Source organism: Ursus americanus, chromosome 6, assembly GCF_024610735.1.
Source record: "Ursus americanus isolate L20-20 chromosome 6, mUrsAme1.1.p, whole genome shotgun sequence".
Taxonomy (NCBI): Eukaryota; Metazoa; Chordata; class Mammalia; order Carnivora; family Ursidae; genus Ursus; species Ursus americanus.
In genome coordinates this window covers 2,546,289-2,567,298 of record NC_142132.1, presented here as the reverse complement: position 1 = coordinate 2,567,298, position 21,010 = coordinate 2,546,289, and the positions used below count along the sequence as shown (strand labels likewise).

At 53.1% G+C, this 21,010-nt stretch overlaps 1 long non-coding RNA gene across 1 annotated transcript in view; it reads left to right on the top strand.

The window, feature by feature from the left end:
• Nucleotides 1–21,010, top strand: part of LOC148109750 (uncharacterized) — a 407,130-nt gene that overhangs the window by 221,317 nt on the left and 164,803 nt on the right. The window contains exon 3 of the long non-coding RNA XR_015724660.1: nucleotides 13,276–13,330. This is a non-coding gene — a long non-coding RNA (uncharacterized LOC148109750). The remainder of the gene's footprint in view (nucleotides 1–13,275; nucleotides 13,331–21,010) is intronic.

The following is a 21,010-nucleotide window of genomic DNA, read 5'->3' as shown; positions in this document are numbered from 1 at the left end:
TTCCCATAGGGCTGAGTAGGGAGAAAGCGTCGCACTCATGTCTGACTGGTGGTAGAAGAAAATCACAGAATCATTTTATGTTTGTGGAGTGGGAAGCCAGGCAGGAAAAGTGACTCCCCCAGGTGACCTCGTTACTGGGCAGGCACCCCCAAGTCTCTGACTCTGGGTCTAGCCTATTTCTACCTGGCTCCCTGGTCTGGTGTAGAAAAATACTTTCTGTTCCATAAGTGGAACACTTATGTTCCATAAGTTCCATGAGTGAAACCATATGATAATTGTCTTTCTCTGCTTGACTTATTTCACTTAGCATTATCTCCTCCAGTCCCATCCATGTTGCAGCAAATGTTGAGAACTCGTTCTTTCTGATTGCTGAGTAATATTCCATTGTATATATGGACCACATCTTCTTAATCCAGTCATCTGTTGAAGGGCATCTCAGCTCCTTCCACGATTTAGCTATTGTGGACAATGCTGCTATGAACATCGGGGTGCATATGGCCCTTCTCTTCACTATGTCTGGATTTTTGGGGTAAATACCCAGTAGTGCAATTGCTGGATCATAGAGTAGCTCAATTTTTAACTTTTTAAGGGACCTCCCCACTGTTTTCCAAAGTGGCTGTACCAACTTGCATTCCCACCAACAATGTAGGAGCAGGAAGATCCGTAGGAGAAGAAGGGGAAGAAGAAAGGGGGGGTAATCAGAAGGGGGAATGACCCATCAGAGACTATAGACTCTGGGAAACCAACTGAGGGCTTCAGAGGGGAAGGGGGTGGGGGAATGGGATAGGCTGGTGATGGGTAGTAAGGAGGGCACGTATTGCATGGTGCACTGGGTGTTATATGCAAGTAATGAATCATGGAACTTTACATCGAAAACTAGGGTTATACTGTATGGTGACTAATATAATATAATAAAAATTAAAAAAAATGTAATGGAAAAAAAAAGAAAAATACCTTCTGGGCCTTTTTTCCTTTCGACCTTTGTCCCAAATGCAGGATTGTCACAGACCTTTGTATGCAGTGTCCCCACATCGTCCTTATGAGGAGCGATCCCAATGGTGAGGAAGGGAGGAGCCCCAGACACATCACTGGGGATATTGTTCTTGCTTCAACAACAACTAAACACGCTCGATAGAATCAGGCATTGGTCTTACAGAAACAGTGACTGAAGGGGAGCCTGGGTGGCTCAGTTGGTAAGCGTCCAACTCTTGATCCCAGCTCAGGCCATGATCTCAGGGTTGTGAGTTCAAGCCCCACATTGTGCTCCACGCTGGGCATGGAGCCTACTTAAAAAAAAAAAAGTGACTGAAGTAGGAAAAAATAAAGTATTTGGGGAGAAAAGAGGAAGAGTAGTAAACCCTGGCTGTAAGCATCCTGCCAGCCCAGGCCACGGAAGGCGTGATGGTGACAATTCTGTGTCTTTGGGACCAGGGATTAATCAGCACGATCGGCCACTCTCGGGCCCCGTGGGTGCCAGGATGGCAGCCCAGTCTTCCCCATGACGCCTGCTTGGGGGGTCGCCTCGCCTCACAGCCCCGCCCGATGCTCCTGCCGTCAGACGCCGTCTGTTCCTCCTCTGGAGGATTCGCAGCAGAGCCCACAGCTGCCTTCAGTGCTGCCCCTGACACGTTAGGACCCTACGGTTTCCAGCACTGCTGAATAGGCGGGTGGCCCTGCCTGGGGGGCCGAAGGCAGTGCCAACCTTGAGAACTCTGCCTGGCTTGCACAAGGTGGGGGGCGGTGCTTAGAAATGCTCCAAGCGACCACCACCGTCCGTCTCCTGCCAGGCCCGGGATCAGGTGACTGCTGGCCCCCCGTTTGCAGGAAGACAGGGCCGCCATCTGCAGGCCCCCATCCACCGGAAGACAGGCTGCCCATCTGAAGGAAGAGGGCCCCCCCATCTGCAGGCCTAGTCTGCTAGGGGACAAGCCCCCCATCTGCAGGCCCCCACCTGCAAGTTCCCTGTCTGCTGGAAGCTGCTTTTGTTACTGATGCTGGTGTGTACTCTGTACAGGCTCGCTTCTTCTGGAGGTCCCTGTTCGTGGGGAACTGTTGATACTGGCTGTACGAGGTAGTCCCGAGAAACTGGGGATGCGGCAGATGGGATCCAGCCCTGAATGGAGGCCCCGCCTGCACAGGGACACAAGCCCTGTCCCTGGCTGTCTAGGCAGGCTCTGTGTTAGCTCACCTGCAGAGGATCAGTCCTTATTTCCTCCTGGTTCTCTGGGTGCCTCTGTATCTGACCACCTCTGACTTCACGTCTGATCTGTGGAAGCCGGGTAGCGTGCCCTGGGCTGAGGCCTGCCACCTCCTCCTTCAGAAAGGCGGCATAAATCCCAGTAGTGGTTCCAGAGTCGTGCAGAACCAGGGGCATCACAGGCCGAGAGAGAACCTGGCATGAGTGGCATCTCCTGCCGGCAGTTGTTTGGTTGCAAGGGACAGACACCCACGTAGGCAGCCCATGGAAAGGAGGTTTGTTCTAAGGCGGCAGATACTTCCCCTCCCCGCCCATCCTGGTAAGAGCTCACCCGTCAGGGCTCAGTAGAGCAGGGCTGGCTCTGCTCTGAAGGAAAACCTTAGCAGACACATCTGTAGACTCACTCTGCCGCTGGCAAACTGGGGACTCAGACCCTCACCCCGCGTGGCTCCTCTCTGCCTCCCGGAGACTCTCTCGGGCTCCTTCCGCATTCAGTCCCAGATCCTGGGTGGGGAATCTGATTGGTCTCGCTCCAGGCAGGCATCCCAGGTCCAGTCGGCTTGTCTGGGAGATAATCCTTGCACTGATAATCCGTCCAGCTGGCCCCCAGCAGGTGCACAGATCACACTGTAGGCTTGGTCTCTGAACAAGTATTTGTTCATAAGCTCCAGGTGGGCTGGTCCCCATCACATATGGTGAACTGGATTAGGGACCCTCTTCTTAACTTGGTTGCCTCTGTAGAGACTCTGTTTTCAAATTAGGTCACATTCTGAGGTACTGGGGATTAGAATTTCAACATATCTTCTGGGGACGCAGTTCAACCCATAAGAAGTGGCCAGGCACCTGCCGCTTGAAAGCCAGGCCTGTCATCTTCATGGCTACCCCTCCAGGCAGAGGGGACCGCAGGCAGCAGGGGCACAGACCTCCCCCAGTTGAGTCCAGGGATCAGACCCCCTGTGCCCTCCTCCTTCCAGCCCGGCCCGAGGAGGTCAGGGTCAGAGCAGGGGGCATCAGCGTGAGCCCTCACTTCCTCCTTCCTTCTGATCAAAGGGCATACCCCCCACGACCCCGTCTGTCGGCCCCCAGGCTAGCCTGTAGCATGAGGGCAGCTCAGCAGAGTGGGGAGACGGGAGCTTCAGGCTCTTCCTGGCATTTTCACCAGCACGTGCTGGGAAGTGGTGGAATCCACTGGAAGGCCAGCTCCAGGAGCACCTGCTGCCAGCCCCAGGCCCAGAGCTGAGGAAATCGGGTGCTCAGCAGAGACCTGCTGGTGGAGGGGTGTGTTTGGGAGGACACTGAGCTGGGAAAGGGACAGTCAGGCTGCAGGGCCAAGGGGCCTGGAGAGGGTCTGCTGCTTCTGAGCACCCCGGGAGGTGGGCAGATAGGGCCGTGTCTGGCCTCCACCATGGAGCCAGGCCAGCCCCTGGAGTGGGTGTGGGGTTCAAGTCAGATGGAGATGGGAGTTTGGAAGGACTCTGGCCGTGATAGAATTTGATAGCTGAATATGCCGGGAAGGTTCTCGAACTTGTCCTGGAGGTTGAGCTGAGTGAGAAGGGAACTAAGGTGCAGTTGTGATAGGAGGGGCAGGAGATGTCTGCCACATTCAGACTCTCCCCTCTGCCCCCACACTCAAGGGACTCTCCCACAAATCCGTCTCCCCATAGATGAGTGTCACAGGGCTGACTTACCAAGCATCACAAACTGGGGGACTCAGAACAACAGACACGTACTCTCTCACATCCTGGAGGTCGGAAGTCCAAGATGCCGCTTTTGGCAGCCAGGGCTCCCTCAGGAAGGTCCTTCCTGCCTCCTCGGGCTTCTTTCTGGAAGCTTCTGCGGCCTTCCCATCGGGGCCTCAGATGTCACGCAGCCTTTCCCTCCATGTGTGTCTCTGCCCTGTTCTTACAAGGACACCAGTATTTGGATGTAGGGACCACTCTAGTGCAGGATGACCTCACCCCAACTCATTACAGCACAGCTACAAAGAGCCTATTTCCAGATAAGGTCACATTCCGAGGTTCTGGGTGGACACGAACTTTGTGGGAGGACACCATCCAGAAATATTTGGAAATGTCCCAGAACTTGTAAGTGATACTCTGTCCTCCTACCCCATCCCAGCATCCTAGGCCAGACTGCTTCCATTTCTACCCCAGTCAGCCCTTAGCGGTGGTGTCCTGCTTTCCAGACCCTTACCTGTCTCAGGTGTGAAAGCACACTGCCAGGTGGGCTGAGGGGTGAACAGTGCTCGGCAGTGCCAAGTGCCCCTTCCGGCAAGACAGAATGGCCCTCTGAGAGAGGATCCTGAACTTGAAGGCCTGTTGGTGGAGGAGCTACTGCCCCAGACCCTGCCCCCAACTTTCGGGTCTCTGATTCCCAGGACACCATGGTACCTCCCTTGGCCCCAGGTCTTTCCGGAACTATGTTCTGAGCCTGGACTTGGATCCAGACTTATGAGAGAGAGACTACTCCAGGACACAGCCACACCTTTGACTGCCCCCCCATCTTAACAGAATCAGGTGTACCAAGTCCTGCTTGGGGAAACAGTGGACTGCCAGCTGGTCATGGTCATGCCATGCTCTGAGTCCTGTGCATTTGGGCATCCTGTTCTTTCTCCTCACGGTCTGTCTCCTCTGAGCGATGGCCGGGTCTGGAGAGTAGGACGGCACCGCTAAGGGCTGGCTGGGGTAGAAATGGAAGCAACCTGGCCTAGGACGCTGGGATGGAGTAGCAGGGCAGAGTCTCATTTACAAGTTCTGAAATATTCCTCTGTACTGGGTTGGACTGTGTCCTCCCCTTCTGCTCATGTGCACATTGTTTTTTTTTTTCTGTTGGAAACTTTTCCTCCATTAAAAAGAACAAAAAAGAAAACCTAGCAAGCATTTACTGTGTCAATTTGTGTTTTGAATTTGACTAGAAAATAATTTCTGCTATATTGTCATATTTATGGGCATGAAGTTTCCATAATATCACCCTGTATTTTATTTTTTTATCACCTTTCCCTAAAGCATCTAGTGTGTGCTGACTACTTTTCTTGGGATCTGGGACAGAGCGAGAGCAACTCCGTTGTGGGGTGTGGGGGAGATGGCGTCAGATTCCACTGGCAGCCTTTGCTCCCTGAGTCCGGGCGCTGTTGGGTTTCCATAGCTCATCCCCCAGGATCCATTGCATGAGGACAGAGGAAGGAAGGTGCAGGCTGAGGGAGAGACAGCAGGCTCAAGGGGCCCCTAGGGAGGCAGTGGAAGGGGCTCAGCTTGGAGACAAATGGAGCCACACTTGGCAGTTGGGATCTTACAGTTTTTTTTTCTTGTGGAAAACCTTTTTTTCCCCCTCTGGTTTTGGAACGAGGATATATAGTCTTCTAGAAAGGTATGCAATAAAGAGGATATAATAAGGAAGTGGAAAAAAGGCCCTGACTCAGTTGCCCATTACTTGAGGGTACTTGGTAGACATTGGCACAGGAACACATGGAAGGAAGGAGGACGCATGTTCAGTCACGTGGCTGGTGCAGGGAGCCTGTCGTAAGCTGAGATTATACTGTATATGTTATCTTTGAGAATGTGTATGAAATTTAATTTTGCATGAAGATAAGAGAAATGCAAATAAGCTTGAAGAGATTGCCGACTTCAGGTATTTCTAACTAAAAGAGATATTGGTGACACAGCGATGCCTCCAAGGTTATGAAGATAGTTGTGTGGGATGGTCAGGTTGGAGTGGAGTCGTATTATCTAACCTACGTGTTTTCATTTCCCAGTTATTGGTTGCTTCTCTATTAGGAGAGATACGGAGATATGCCTTCTCCCCCCCTTCAAGCTTTTGTCAGCTGTGATTTTAATAATATGTCACAGCTACCAACACATGTGTTCACCTTGTAACTAATCTCCATATGTGTTTGGCCTTGGTTCTTTGTTCGGTGGGCTCGCCCCTTACCTCCAGCCCTTTGAGCGAAGACTGCTTTGTTCTAGATTGTTTCTATTCATTTCCTAGGTGGCTGGATTTGTTGCCAGTGATTTTTCCTAGACCAACCCAGTTACCATATTCCCGTAGGCTGTGGGAGCTTGGGGATGTCTATCCCTCTTTATACCCTGCACTCCTTTCTTCTCCTGAGGACACCGTGGAGTTCCCCTCCTGCCTTCTGGTGTCCACTGTGGGAGCAGTGCCAAGACTTTCTTTCCCATTGGCAGGGTTTTGTGCCTGAATGGCTTGTGCGGTCCTGAGATCTTTCGTGTTTGTAAACTTCTGCCTGTTGTATTTACAGCTGAAGGACAGTGTGGCTGGAGCCACGGTTCTCTTCCCTAGAACTTGGGGGCCAGTGCCCCATTGTCTCTGCAGTGCTGACTTTGGCAGGTGAATTCTTTATTTACCTGGATGACCCAAGAATCTTTTCCTTAAACTTAAATCAGTGCCTCAACCGGGATGTCTTTTTGTGATTGTTTTCTGTAATTTTAGCTTGAAACATGGTATGAGAATTTGAGCTGTAGATTCACAAACTTTCTGTGAAATTGTTCCTTCTATCCTTGACCCCTTGGGCTCCACATGCTGGTTGGGCTCTCTGTTTTGGGGGAGCCAGCTTCCCCTGTGTTTGCTTACTGCTGCCCATGACCTGCCTCTCATCCTTTGCTCCGTCCGCGCCTCCCCTGCCTCCCTGGGCTCACTGCCCCCTGTGAGCTGTGTGTCGCTTCTCTCTTGATGTTTTGACTTCACACGGTTATTTCTGTAATGATGGTGTTTTGGTCAATTTGTTTCCCGGAGTCTGCAATTTCCATTCTCATCTTATTTTGTTTTATAATCTTGCCTTTGAGTGACTATTTTTATTGAATTTCTGTTCCTATTATGTCCTTCTCAGGCATGAAGCACACATGGGACATTTTCTTCTGTTCCTCAGGGAATGTGTTCTGTGGTCTAGGCCGTTTATCTGTCCTTCACAAGCCGTTCCCTTCCTCCCTCCTTCTCCCCCTTCCCTCCTCTCTCTCCACTGCTGTCCCTCCCCTTTTACCTCCAGGCTCTTCCCTTTGGCTGGCTCGGCAACCCAGGGACAGCCCCAACAAAGGACTTCTGCACCTTGGCTGCACGTTTGAATTGCAAGGCTGAAGCCAGCCATGCCCTGGACCACCTGAGTCAGAACCTCTGGGGGTGAGACCCGGGCATCTGTATTTCTAAGTCTCTCCAGCTGTTTCCAGCATGCAGCTAAGGCTGAGAAGTACGGCTCCAACGTCTCACATTATCTAGGAAAATAAGAAAAGAACCAATGACAGGAGTTTAACCTGTGGTGAAAAAGGAATAACCGTGTAAGAACTGGGGCATTGCCTATAGGGGCACGTAAACGTCCTGCATTCAGAAGTGAGGACACGGCCTGGGGATGCTGCTCCCTTTCAGTGCCCCTGATTGACCCTGGCTTGGCCTACTTGGATCTTCCTGAGGGCGGTTCCACTGGGGGCAAGAGGCACTTGCTCTGCATCATGCCTCACGTTGCTTTCAAGTGGTTATTCATCTGGAGAGAAAGGTCTTTTCTCAAGTCAGCCTGGGGTGCATTTTCTAGCGTCTAGCGTCTACTCAAGCCAGCTCCTGAGCTATTACCTTGAAACCAAGCTGTGAATTGCTCATTCCTCACTAATTCCCAAATGGAAATCACAGTTTTTGTTTACTTACCTAAAAAATTCACATGATGCCTAAGGCTCAACTGAAGGAATTTTAAACATTCTTTGAAAGCTGTAAAAAGATGAGCTGGGACTGAAATGACCACTCAACTTCAATTCAAGCTGCTGTTTTGTAGAGCCCGTCGTGAAGTGGAGGGGCACAGAGACGGAGGAAGGCGCTCCAGCCATGGGGAGAATGTGAATTTCAGTGGACACGTCGCTGAAAAGGAACTGGTGGCCAAAGAGCGGTTTTTGAGCCAAGTAAAACCCCACTACAAGGAGTGACATTAAGATTCTGTGCACCCCGTGTTTATGGAATATTTTATTTAGCTGGGGAATTGTGCTAAGTGCCAGGTACCTGCTTACCCCAGAATTACAGCTACTGCTGGGTGGGGGGTCAGGCAGCTGGGGAGCCTGGCACACTGTATGTCAAAGCATTTTCTAGGGTAAATCAGTCCGGGACGGCAAACACTCCCCTGCTCACGCCTGGAGAACACTCGCTTTGTAGGCGGAAACACCAAATTGTGATTCATTCAGTGTAATCGGGAGCGTTGAGCCTCCCTGCCCCTCCCCTCCCCCATGTCCCAGCCACTCCGTAGTAATTTTCCAAACTATCCACAGCAACAAAACATCATGAAAGGCTTGAGCTTAGAGGAGGAAGAGCAGGAGAAGTGGAGGGCACAGCCTGCTGAGTTTAGACATCATCTTTGGGAAATTTGCCATGTCTGCCTCCTCGTTACCTGGCCCTGGATGGCGTGTGTGAATGGGGCATGGGGACCTGAGGGTGTAGGACAGGGGGGCATGGGACATAGGGTGTGGGACACAGAGGGCATGGGACATAAGCTGTAGGATGGAGCTGTAGGACATGAGGGTGTAGGACGGGGGCTGTGGGACATGAGGGTGTAGGATGGGGGCTGTGGGACATGAGGGTGTAGGACGGGGGCTGTGGGACATGGTGTAGGACGGGGGCTGTGGGACTTGAGGGTGTAGGACGGGGCTGTGGGACACGAGGTTCTAATCCCCCTCTTCCTCTGTCCTGGTGGGTGCTGTATTCTCCCCAGCTCAGGTTCTGATCTGTAAAGGAAGCCACTCCCTGCTCCACCCCCAGCGCCCGGGGGACTGGGGACAGGTGTCTGGCCCCTGCCTGGAGAGTCCCAGCAGGCTGTGCTTTGTGCGGTGCCTCTCGGGGTCTCTGTGGACCTCCTGCCCTGCGTGCGTCAGTGCTAGAGACGCCTGCTCGAAGGGAGCAGCCCTGACCGTCTGAGCAGGGAGAGCATCAGCAGACGTGTTAGAGTGGGACGTGAAGTGGACAGAGTGGATTCCAGGTGACACTTGGGAGCCTCCGTGTTGAAGCCCAGCAGCCTTTCTTCCCCCTGCACGGCTCTCCACTGCACTCCAGAAGGGGCCGGTGAGTCAGGTGGGGCTTTGTGCAGAGTGTGCCGGCAGCGATAACTGACGCCCGTGGGAGCCGGGCAGGTGTGCCTGACGCAGCAGCCCCGCTTCAAACTCAGAGGGACGAAGTCCTGTCCTTCAGAGTTAAAGGCAGAGTTAAAAAAAAAAAAAAAGATTGGAGAAAGGAGACGTTCAGACTTAATGGAAGGTGCTTCTCAGACCTGTGCTGGCTAGACTCACAAGAATGATGCCTCAGGAAGGTTCCTCTGGTTTTCCATGTGATGTTTTTGGAGTCCAAATACCAATGACTCTGCGTCTTAGACTTCTGTGATGCCAAGTGGCAGGAGGGTCTTCGAGGCCCATGAAGCTGCCTCGTTGGGTTCAGTGGGGTCAGAGAGTGAGAGGCAGAGGCTGGGGTCAACCCCTAGCCTCCACGTGCTAGTGGCCTCACCTGGGGCAGCTCCTTCTCTGCCCTGCTTTGCTGTTCGAAAGTATGTGTCCCCCAAAGACACAGATGTAGTGAAAAGAAGGGGAATATGCACCCCAGTGTTCATAGCAGCAATGTCCACAATAGCCCCACTGTGGAAGGAGCTGAGATGCCCTTCAACAGACGAATGGATAAAGAAGATGTGGTCCATATATACAATGGAATATTACTCAGCCATCAGAAAGGATGAATACCCACCATTTACATCAACATGGACGGAACTGGAGGGGATTATGCTAAGTGAAACAAGTCAAGCAGAGAAAGACAATTATCATACGGTTTCACTTATCTGTGGAACATAAGGAATAGCATGGAGGACATTAGGTGAAGGAAGGGAAGAATGAAGGGGGAGCATCAGAGAGGGTGGTGAACCATGAGAGACTATGGACTCAGGGAAACAAACTGAGGGTTCTAGAGGGGAGGGGGTCAGGGGGATGGGGTAGCCTGGTGATGGGTGCTAAGAAGAGCACGTGTTATGATGAGCACTGGGTGTTATACACAACTAATAAATCATTGAACACTATATCAAAAACTAATGAAGTACTGCATGGTGACTAACATAACATAATAAAAAAAAAAGAAAGTACATGTAAAGACAGGGTTATTCTTAGTTAATCGTTACTGTGAATTCAGTGCTTACGAGGTGCCAGATGCCGTTTGGCCCTCATGTCTCACTTCCGCTGCCCACCCGGCCCGCGGGGAGGGGAGGACACACGGGGAGGACGTGGGGCGGGTGGGATGCTGGGTGATGGGTCCACGGGGATCGTTAAATTGCTTTCTGTCTTTCACGCGTGTTTGAACATTTCTATAAGAAGCAAAGTTGAGATATATTACCATATAGATGGAGAAATAAAAGCTGGCCTAGAGACAACAATCAAGTGCATTTTCCAGTTTGAATCAAACCTTGGGCCACTTCCCTCTCCGGCATGTCGTGGGGGGCAGGGCTGGCTTCAGGGCTCTGCTGGGGGCTAGAGGGTCAGTGCTAACCCATGGCGTTGTCTGGTCGTGGGAACCAGCCGTTCCTTGCATGGAAGCGGTGGCCGTCCAGAGCCGGGCAGTTTTAGCGATTGTGCCATGAGCAGGCCCTTTGACCGGAGGCTCTCCTGTGTGTGTGTGTGTGTGAGTATGTGTGTGTGTATGAGTGTGCATGCTTGTACTAGTACACACATGTCTGAATTTGCAAGTGTATGTGTGCACATGTGCATTCATGTCGGCATATGTTCATACACACATGTTTGTGTGTGCACATGTACTCACATGTATTCACATGTGCACACAGTTGGGTATGCACTGCTTGTGTGCACGCATGTGTGATCTTGTGTGCGCATGTCTGTATTCGTGGTGCGTGTGCAAGCAAGCGTGTATATACGTGTCTGTGTGTGTACGGCTATCTGTAGTTGCATGCATATTGTGCACACATTTGTACACCTGTATGCACATGTATTTGTATGTGTGTGCATGTGAATTTGTGTGTTTGTGTGCATATGTGTGTGTATGTGTAGAACGATAATTTCTCTTCAACGCTTAGCAAAGAGCTAGCCCAGTATGCAGTATGCGATGGTGCTCCATAAATATAAAAAATATAGTTATAATATTGAATGCAGGTTCTTTTCTGAAAAATAGTGGCTAAACATTTAAGCTTTGTAGATGATGGTTTGTGATTATCATTCATCTCTTTACGTTTCATTCCCTTTGTTACATTAAACATGAAGTAGAAGTAAGCCCAAGCCCCTGGCTCTGACATTGCCACGGCCTGGGGGGGTTGGTTTGTGGCAGTTAATGTTTCTTGAGCACCTGCTCTGAATTCAGCAGTGAGCCTGCTGCACAGTTCCCACCTTGCTTCTAAAGGGGTGCTTGAAAATGCAGATGACAGCATTGTGGAGACCGAGTGTGTGTGCTTGCTGGGGCCTCCTTCCCGTGCAGCACCGCAGGGACCTGCTGTGGGAGACACACAGCTTCTCCCAGCAGGACCAGCGAGAAGGCGAGTTTGCCAGGAGAGTAAGTCAGATGACACGGGATCACGTGCAGGTGGCTGGGGGCGGGAGTGCAACCCATGGCAGGGACAGAGCTGGCCGGGCTTTGGTCCTGGAGCAGCCCCTGGCAGGTGGAGAGGCTCCTGCTGTGCCTCTTCTCCTGGTGTCACTTCCCTTAGCGGCCTTTCCCATGGGAGAGCCACCAGGGTCCCCTAGCACAGTTGTCTGTGGAATGCGGTTGAGCTGCCCTTGTTTTGTACAAGACCTTCCAGGAAAGTGGCACCAGGAGAGGCTTCTCCTTCATCTTCAGGGTTCAGAGTCCACATCAGCTGTCAGAAATCCTGTGGGCACAGAGTGGGAACATGCATTTATGCTGCTCCCCAGTAGAGAGAGCAGTGCGTGAGGAGGAGAGGTACGGTGGGGGTGGGGAGGACTTACCCTGGGGTGGGACATGTGCCTTCCTCACCCTGCAGAATCAGAGCAGATCTGGGATACCCTGGGTGAGAGGCCTGGGATGAGGGATTGCCCAGAGAAAGCCTGTCCCAGCTCCAAAGAGCAGTCCCTCGGGAAGGCCCCACCCAGGATGGTGCAGGCAGCTCACTCTGACCAGAAAATGCTGGAAATGTCTGCAGGAAACCTTCCATGTTTGTCTTGACACGATGCACGTGATTGCTGTAGGGCTGTCTGCTATGCCATAAATAATTTATTGCCATGCTGAGTGTGAAAGTTTCGTGATGAAATGCAATCACCACTAACCATTTGGTTCTGTGGGTCCTCTTGTCCCAACATCAACAGTTTCCAGGATGCGCTTAGTGGTGACTCTGAGAGCTGCTTCCTGGCCTCCTGGCTGCCCAGGTCAGGGACAGCGGTGCCCCTTCTCTGGTGCTTGGAGCAGATGGCAGGACCCCAGGGCCTTGCAGAGGACCTTGTAGGCACTGACCAGCAGGGCAGCCCCGGCCTCGGCTGCCGCATTCACATTCACTACCTGCACACTTGGGCCTGGGGCTGTCTCAAGAGGCTGATCACTTTTGGGCGAGCCTGTTGATGGGCACTGAACCCCTCCCCATGCACAATTCGTGATCAGAGGGGGGTAAAGATGGAGCAGAGTATCTTCTGCACATTCATTTGGAAGACAACTTTTTGAATCACGGCTTCACGAGTACTCAGATGGAGGAGAGGGATTTGAAAAATCAGTTTGCAACCTTCCAGCGCCAGTTCCCCAGGAGCAAAGACCCCCATGCAGGGGAAACTTCCGCCCAGGACTTCCCCTGGAGTTTCCTTAGAATTGGGTACAGGAATTTAAACAATTGCCTTGTGTTGTACAATGCCTTTTGTGTATTATTGATGGTATCCTATAAAAGTAAAGTGCATCACTCACACATCACGCAATCCAACAGTGTCAGGCTATTAACATCTTATAGCTGGCGGGGACAGCTTGCTGGCTGTTTGAACTATATGATAGATCCCAAAGGGCAGGCGAGTGTGCTGAAAATGCAGGAAATTTAGCTTTCCATAAACACATTAAATCGTTACAATTTGTTTATGATAGCAGTTCACTTGGACTATAAGATGATTTTCTCTTCCCTTCTGCAGAGCTCTTTGATGTCTCCTGTGGATCTCACAGCGCGGTGCACAGACACGGGACACTGTGAGTGTGGAAAACCCATTCGAAGTGTCTACTCTCCTGGGGCAGCAGGATAGAGAACGTTTTCTGAAGCATGTGTGACACCCTTCCACTTCAAAAGGCTGGGAGGCTGGGACTTCCCAGCTGTGTGGTGGAAGCGGGGCTGGGGTTAGGGAGTGCAGAGCCGGAGTCTTTCCCTCCGTCTGCATGGCTCCCCTCCCTCCCCAGCGGCTCAGACAGGGTCAGGGGCAGGTGTTGGGAAGGCAGTGGCTTGAGCTGCCCCCTCTGCCGGGTCTCTTCTGGTACGGATCTCGCCCTGCAGGGCTGTGGTGGGTGTGGCCCGGGGTGTGGAGGGCACGGAGAGACGTCTAGCTGGTGAGAACTCTCAGGGGACAGGTGCAGGGGGTTTGCCTGGGACCTGGGTTTTCCGAGTGAAGCATTCAGACCAGCCCTGGGATACCGCACAGGCATGGGCTCTGCTTGGGCCACGGTGACGTGGGAGCAGACCCAGCGGGGGGTTGTGGAGAGTCACTGCTTTCGGAGCCCTGGGCAGGGTCCTTCTAGAGCTGGACAGAGACTCAGGCGGGGTCCGCAGAGGGCTCGGCATGCACCGTGTCTGCCCCAGCTCTGCTGGACGCCTGGGTTGTCGCCACGCTGATGCTTTTTCCCAGTTTCTCTTGAGAACACAGAGAACATGTCCTCTGTGATGCCCACTTTTCTCCATCAGCCACGCAGCATTTCCTCGCACGGCAAGGGTTTACGCAGATTCCGTTTTTATCCATGTTAGGGGAAGTAGTACTTTCTCCATGCTGAGACTCGGTCTGAGCTCTGGAAGGTTGTGAACGAGTGAGAGCGAGTGCTAGCTCTGGAGAAGGACCGGCGTCATCCGAGAGACCAGCCACGGGGTTAGAACATGGCGAGGGGGCAGTGGTCTCCATGTGTGCCTGGAGGCCCAGGAACTGGCCCCACACAGCCAGGGTGACCCTTTCTTGGAGGGTTCTAAGTGCGCGTGTGCCATGGGGCGGGGTCTCCCACTGAGGACCTTCTATGAGTGGAAGGACCCAGGATGCGGGGGCAGCCTTGGGGCTGGATCGGGAAGACTCCGGGTCTGGTCATGACTCAGACTCCAGCAGTCTGTTTCAGTCTGAGACCTTGGTGTCGTGGCTTCACTGGCACCGGGGCCACGCCAGCTCTGGGCATGACTGCCCCTCCCATGGCTGTGGCTCTCCGAGGCCCAGCACCCAAGGCATTCCTGGAAGGAGCTGTGGTATTTGGGCCACGCAGAGTGCAGGTTAAACCTGTGAGTGATCAGAGCCAATGGCCAAGGCTCAAAACTTGGTTCTGCCACCTCGAGCAGCCATTCCATGGCACTCTGCCTCAGTTTCCCCCACTGTAAAACGGGAATGTCTGTGATAGCTGCCTCATGGATTTTTCATGAGCATCAACTGAGATAAATTACACAGCACATTTCAAGCACTTAACAGCCGCATAGTAAGGGCCCAGTGAATTGTTGCTACTGTTGTCCTTACGCTCTTTCTAATCTATTTTACTGGATAAAATAATCTTCTCTGACACAGGTGTAATCTCTGGGGACATAATTTCCATATTTGTAAGCTGCTGTATCTCTCGTCTGCTACTCTTTAAGCAGGTCAAAATCAGAACACGTAGCAAGCATAACCACCAAAGTGTCACTATGGCCACAGGACGCCGTTGTGGGCGTTGGGTAATCGTGCTTTGAGACCGTCCGGTACGGCTGCTCAGACGCAGTCATCCATCCCCGTTAAATCCTCCCAGCGCTCGTGCGCGGTTCTGGACAAGTCACAATAACATGTAGCACGCCAGCTACGAGCCTGTGCAGACTCGATTATAGGAGGTGCCCAAGGGGCCGGGCACGTCCGGTTTCCTTGGAAGAGGAGAAGTGACACCACGTCTCTCTGGGAAGTGTTTTCCTTCATGAAATGAAGTCACGGCCACCAGGAACTTGTCCCCATGAAATGAAACATACTGTTGGACCTCTGTTAACTGACAGTGACTTTGGACCCAAGAATCGGGCCACCAACTTTAAGGCAGAAAGTAATTTTGATTGCAGGCCTGCCCCATTCCCGAGACCAGGCTTCCCAGCGGGAATCCTTGCCGTGGAACTCTCTGGAAAGATCATTGTCCTGTGGGGTCAGATGGACGCTCAGGCCTGGCAGGTTTTAGGTCCAGGATTAGCCTCTCTGCTCTCTCCTAAGGAGTGTGTAGACAAGGGAGCCCCTTGACAGCTGTGTGTGTATAAAATCATGGACTTTCTGGTCAAAATCAATGACAAAGGACAAAACAGAATCTTTTATTATACTTCCCTCCCTTAGGCCCCTGGATCCCAGCGCGGCGTGTCATTACTTTCATGTTGGAGGCTGTGCTGCCCGGGCAGGGGCACACGGGGTCCCTGCCGACCCCTGCACTAGTGGTCATGCCACTCAGCTCTCCTCCCGTGGGAGCGCCCCCCAACCCGTCAGCCACCCTCATGTCTCGAAGTTTAGCTCCAAGTCCAGCATGGGAGGTTTGCTGATACGTTACATCCTGCAGTCCAGCCTGAGACGTGACTGCTGAGCGACACAAGCTTCCTGGGCCGGTCGCCGCTGGAGCCCGTGGTGTGCGTTCAGTCTCTCCTGGGCACAGGTGTCTGGGGAGCAGAGCAGACGGGTGCACCGGGGACACGCCCACCCTGATTGGACAGGCTCTGGTCTCCTGGTTCCTGTGGTTGGGTTGGGGGAGCCTAGAGGGAGTCCCGGGCAGCCTGGCGTCGTCGCCTGGTTTGCTTTGGGAGCGTGGTGGCCCTTCTGCTGTGGGTCCGGGAGGAGAACAGACGCATCCTCAGACAGCAATTTGAGCGGAGCTCAGCAGCAGGATAAGGTGATGTGGGCAGAGTATTACAGGGAAAACCCAAGGGTGGTGCCGTGTTCTGGAGCTGGGGCTGTGAGGCTTGTCTCCACTCCAGGGTGAAGAGACAAGAAGGGAGAACACAGTGAGAGGAAAGGAAAGAGAAAGGGAGACCGAGGGAGAGAGAGAGGGAGAGAGAGGGAGAGCAAGAACTCAGAGGAGCAGAGCCCACCACCCAGGAGAGCATTTAGCTGGAGGGATCCTGCAGGGATAGAGCAAGATAAGGAGAGAGGATAAATACCCAGCCTCACCCTCCTCCCTCCTATCTCCTGACCGGGACTCCAGTGAGTGGCTGAGCTCACTGGGAGCTGGAGTGGGGGGAACCCAGCTGCAGAGAAGAGACGGGGTGGGTCTGGGGGAACTGAAGCCCCCCATGTCCAACACTGAGCAGTGGTGTGTCTGGTGTCCCGAGCTTGCGGTGCCTTCTCTGGGCACGGGGCAGCCAGCCATTGGCTCTCACTGTCGTTGGGAAGCAGTTTGAGGCATCAGCCTCTCTGGCTCGTCCTACTGACTGCGCACGGGCTGCCCACGCTGGCAGGCTGAGGCGGGAGCAGCTGGGAAATGCAGAGCCTCGGGACCCTGCGTGCTGCTCGTAGGGACGTGCAGGGCAGCGTCAGGCCCCAGCTGTGGTGGACACTCCTGATTCACCGTGCGTTGATGCCTGGGTCTCATACCCTGGTGACCGGTCATGGAAATAGCAGGGTCCCATCAGGAAGGTTCCAGAAACTCTGTCTGCTAGTGGCCACAGACTGATGAGATTTGAGAGGAGGAGGCTGTCACGTGGAACCTGACAAGATGGAGACCTGGCTCAAACCAGGACTCGGTGCCCAGGAAGCGTCTAGTTAATGGTAGCAGCGGTCACCAGGCTGCAGGGTCACGCGGAGGATTGGAGCCCGCGTCCATGGCCAGGGTTGGCGTGGCAAACGTCCCGCTGATGGGTGAACACCAACATCCCAGAAGAAGAGCCAGATCCAGGAGCTGGCACGGCAAACACGGTGGCAGGGCTAGGCACGTGGTTGGAAACTGAGGACCACCTGACAGGGATTGCTGCCCGCCGGCTCCAGGCTGCCTTCGAGGGGCCAGGCGTGGCCTTCCAGGGGCCTCTGACACCTGAGGAACATGGGGGTCTTACCAGACCTGGTCTTGCCCTTGTCGAGGTTTGCTGCCATTCATTCATTCATTCATTCATTCATTCATTCATTCATCAGTATTGCCTGAGCGCTGCCGTTCACCAGACACTGTTCTGGACAGCGTGTGGGCTGCCGGACATCCCACGAGTCTTGGTCGGCGTCTTCAAGGGTATTTACATCTAACCGGGAAGATTAGAGGCATTTACTCAGGTATGCAGGAGAAGCCAAAACATAGAGTTTCAAACATGCGCTCAGGGCTTATTGCGGAGTGAGGGCCGGTGGTGGTGGTGGTGATGGGGGGGAGGCAGCATTTCAGCTGCTGCCTGGAAGGACAGGAGGGAGTGAACAGTTCTTTTTATTTTAAAATATATACACACAGCAGCGTCTAAATCATATATGCCCAGTGCATTGGTTTCCTCTGACTGCTGCAACCAATGGCCACAAACTAGGAAGAGCTTTAAACAACAGACGTCAAGGTGTCCAACCTCCCTCTGAGGCTCCAGGCAGGGTCCTTCCTGCCTCCTCCCGTTCCCATGGCCCCAAGTGGCGCCCCCCCAGCCTCTGCCTCGTCTCCACAAGCCTTCTTCCCTTCTCTGTGTCTCCTCTTCTGTCTCTTCCAGGGACGCTTGTCATTGCATTTAGGGCTCACGTGGCCTGTCCAGGATGATGTCATCTCGAGACCCTTTGTTTATTTACATCTGCAAAGACCCTTTCTCCAAATAAGGTCACACTCCCAGGTACTGGGTGTTAGGACTTGGACACATCTTTCTTTGGGGGGCGGGGGTCACCGTTTAACCAGCTACACCCAGTTAAGAAAATCACAATGACACGAAGCACACGCAGGGTCAAGTCAGAATATTCTGGAACCTTAGAAGTTCTCGGTGTGGGGGCGCCTGGGTGGCACAGCGGTTAAGCGTCTGCCTTCGGCTCAGGGCGTGATCCCGGCGTTATGGGATCGAGCCGCACGTCAGGCTCCTCCGCTATGAGCCTGCTTCTTCCTCTCCCACTCCCCCTGCTTGTGTTCCCTCTCTCACTGGCTGTCTCTATCTCTGTCGAATAAATAAATAAAATCTTTAAAAAAAAAAAAAAAGTTCTCGGTGTGAGGCAGCGCCGGTCTGTTTGCTCAAGACTGTCCTGGTTTTAGTGCTGGAATTCCCAAGTCTGCGGAACGTCCCAGTCCCTAGGAAATGGGGCAGTTGGTCTTCCTGTGACCGTGTGTCCTGTGTGACCACCTTTCCTTCTCTCTGTCTCTCTCCAGCTCCCCACCTGCTGAACACTGTCCTGAAACGTGACGGAATCCCTAGCTTTTCCTTAGACTCGCTCCGTTCATACGCATCCTGCTACATCATTTACATTTTTCTCTGCTTGAAGTTAGAAATGGGATTATACAGCCTGGAGGTGGTTTATTTCTCTGCTCGACGTTGTGATTTTGGGGTTCGTCTCCGCCCCTGCATCTGGCTGGTCTGTTTTTACTGCTGGGTAATCTCCCTGTCTGGGGGTACCACGCACTGTTGCTGGGGCATCAGGCATCTCAGCCCTTGTGAGCGGGGCAGCTGCCGTTCTCTGGCATTCTCGTGCTTCTCTTCCATGCATGGGGCAGCAGTTTCTCAAGGATGGACCCCGAGGGCCCGTTTTCTGGGGGGCTTTGACCGGCACTCGTACAACTTATTAGATGATGCCAGGCTTCCTGCCAAGTGGATGCCGCTGTTTGCATTCTGCCCCGTGGGGATGGGCTCCAGTGGGTCTGCATCCTCCTCACCCTGGGTCCTCCCACATGTCCAGTCCCTTCCCCAAAGAGAGGATGCTCGTAGGGTCCTAATACATTCTGATCTCTGGTCAAGGAAGTCCTCCATCTACCCCTGCTACCGGGTTACCCTTTTCCAGGAGTGTTTCGGCTATCCTTAGTCATTTGTTCTTCCATGGACAACCTAGAATAATCTCCAGGTTCCACACACAACGTGAGCTTGTTGGGATTTTAGCTGGACTTGTACGGAATTTGTAGGCCTGTCTGAGGAGCAGCAGTCACGTGGGGACCGTGAGACTCTCTAAGAGCCTGGCTCACATCTCTGCTCCTCTGGGCCTTCTGTACTCCTTCCCGTAAAGTTTCTAACTTTCTGCACAAGAGGCTTGTGACCAGTGTGTCACATTTATGTTTCATACCTGGTATTTTGGTTGCTCTTCTCCCTACATGTGGTGGGCCTAAGACAAGTCTGGGTTCTTTGATACTTGTGCCTTGGAGAGGCGGAGAAAGAGTCTCTGCCCCCTGAGAGGGGGCTGGGCTCCTTCATTCGCTCCGATGACTAGGTTAAAGCTGGAGGGGGGTGCGCGGCGCTAGGGGGTGCGCTGTGTTGTTACTGCCGGGAGGGGCCGAGCTCCCGGTCTCTGGTACACGTCCACCGACCCGCCCGAGCAGGGGTGTGGGGCGTGGGGCTCCTGCATGCCTCCTGTGTGGACCCCGGGAGAGGAGGGGTGGCCTTGTGCCCGCTGGATACTGCTCAGGGTCCTGACTCTTGGCTGGCTCTGCTCTGACACCCCCAGTGGGGGTGGACGTCCCGCTTCCCCCCAGGCCTCTGCTGGTTCGGTGGGGGTCGGGCCAGCTTATTCCGCTTCGTAGCCGGGAGAAAGGGAACCCACAGGTCTCCTTCGGCTCTCCAGGACCCTGTCAGGAGGCCTTCTTTCCGCCCTCCAGAATCTTCCTATATTGGTTTATGGATAATGGCGGGGGTTTGGGGATAATGACACTTCGCAGGAGGAATGGCGCATTTGCTCCATCTTTCTGGATGTGGAGATCAAGGACCTCTTCTTCTTTTTTTTTTTTTTTAAAGATTGTATTTATTTATGTGACAGAGAGAGACAGCCAGCGAGAGAGGGAACACAAGCAGGGGGAGTGGGAGAGGAAGAAGCAGGCTCCCAGTGGAGGAGCCTGATGTGGGGCTCGAGCCCATCACGCCGGGATCACGCCCTGAGCCGAAGGCAGACGCTTAACGACTGCGCTACCCAGGCACCCCGATCAAGGACTTCTTAATCATCAAAATTTTCATACCCAGAAATTCTATTTTTTCAACTCTGCTTTTTGCTCCAGTCTTTCCCTTCTATTTCTTTAAAATATCGATCAGAAGACGCTTTTCCTGCTGCTTCTGTTGCTTTTGCCGCTTCTCGCTCATGGGGATTGACTTCCTTCCCCGGAAGATGCGCTGCTCCCTTCCCTTAACTTGGTGGGAACCTTTGAGAGGTGCGTCGAGATCGATTTCCTCCAGAGAAGCTCCACATTTACCTCTTCCCTCCCTCCCAGGCACCAGCTTAATTTAAATTTCCTGCTCGACGTTTGTGGATTAAGAACAGTGTGAATTCTGACAGCAGACCAGCACAGGGACAGGCTTGTGGTGTTCAGGACAATTTTTCCTCCTTCCCCTGTGTTAGGGTTGAGAGAATGCAAACCCTCTGTAGTCCCATCTTTATGTGGGGAGACCCCCTTACCTTCCCTACCTGGGGCCGTCCGTGGGGTTTGTGTTCAAACAACATCGATCTTATGCACTATTTTAATTGTTTTCCATGCAGGTGTCTGTCCTGCCATGGTGCTGGAAAGGGGGGTGGTGGGTGGGACTTCTGCCGGCGGGCATCAGAGGCCGGCTTTCAGGCAGCAGGGCTGTGG